Consider the following 1,161-nt stretch of genomic DNA (forward strand, 5'->3'; position numbering starts at 1 on the left):
TATCTCGTCTTCACTTCAAATGAATATAAATGCGACACTTCTTTCTAAGAAACTACGTTTCCAGATGTCTACGAATCGGATCAAGAGGGTTCATATGCTTCATAAAACGAGATATCGCATCTCATTTCTATGTTTCATGATAAAATATAATATTCATTGGGGAGTGTCATGTATACCTCGCATACACTTCAAATGAATGTAAATGCGACACTTCTTTCTAAGAAACTACGTTTCCGGATGTCTACGTATCGAAGCAAAGAAGTTCAAAAGCTTCTTAAAACGCGATATCGCATCCCATTTCTATGTTTCATGATAAGATATAATATTCATTGGGGAGTGTTATGTATACCTCGTATTCACTTCAAAATAATGTAATTGCGACACTTCCTTCCTAGGTGATAGCATTTGCAGATTTCTACGTATCGTTCTAATTGAGTTCTAATGCTTCTTAATTCGCGATATCGCATCTCATTTCTATGTTTCGTGATACGATATAATATTCATTGCGAAGTGTTATGTCCTACTCGTCTACACTTCAAATGAATGCAAATGCGTCACTTCGTTTCTAGGAAATAGTGTTTCCAGATGTCTACGTTTCGAAGCAACAGAGATCTAATGCTTCTCAAAACGCGATATCGCATTTCGTATCTACGTTTCGTGATAAGATACAATATTCATTGCGAAGTGTCATGTATACTTCGTATTCACCTCACGTGAAAGTAAATCCGATACTTCCTTACTAGGAAATAGCGTTTGCAGATGCCTCCGTATCGAGGGAATAGAGCTCTAATGCTTCTTAATTCGCGATATCGCATTACATTTCTATGTTTCGTGATAAGGTATAATATTTATTGTGGAGTGTTATATATACCTCGTATTCACTTCGAGAAAATGTAAATGCGACATTTCCTTGCAAGGAAATTGCGTTTGCAGATGTCTACGTATCGTAGCAATAGAGTCCTAATGCTTCTCAAAACGAGATGTGGCATTTTGTTTCTATGCTTCATGATAAGATATAGTATTCATTGCGAAGTGTCATGTATACCTCGTATTCACTTCAAAAGAATGCAAATGCGACTCTTCCTTGCTAGGAAATAGCATTTGCAGATCTTTACGTATCGAAGCAATAGGGTTCTAATGCTTCTTAAAACGCGATATAAG

The sequence above is a fragment of the Xylocopa sonorina genome, unplaced genomic scaffold (assembly GCF_050948175.1).
Source record: "Xylocopa sonorina isolate GNS202 unplaced genomic scaffold, iyXylSono1_principal scaffold0085, whole genome shotgun sequence".
NCBI classification, from domain to species: Eukaryota; Metazoa; Arthropoda; class Insecta; order Hymenoptera; family Apidae; genus Xylocopa; species Xylocopa sonorina.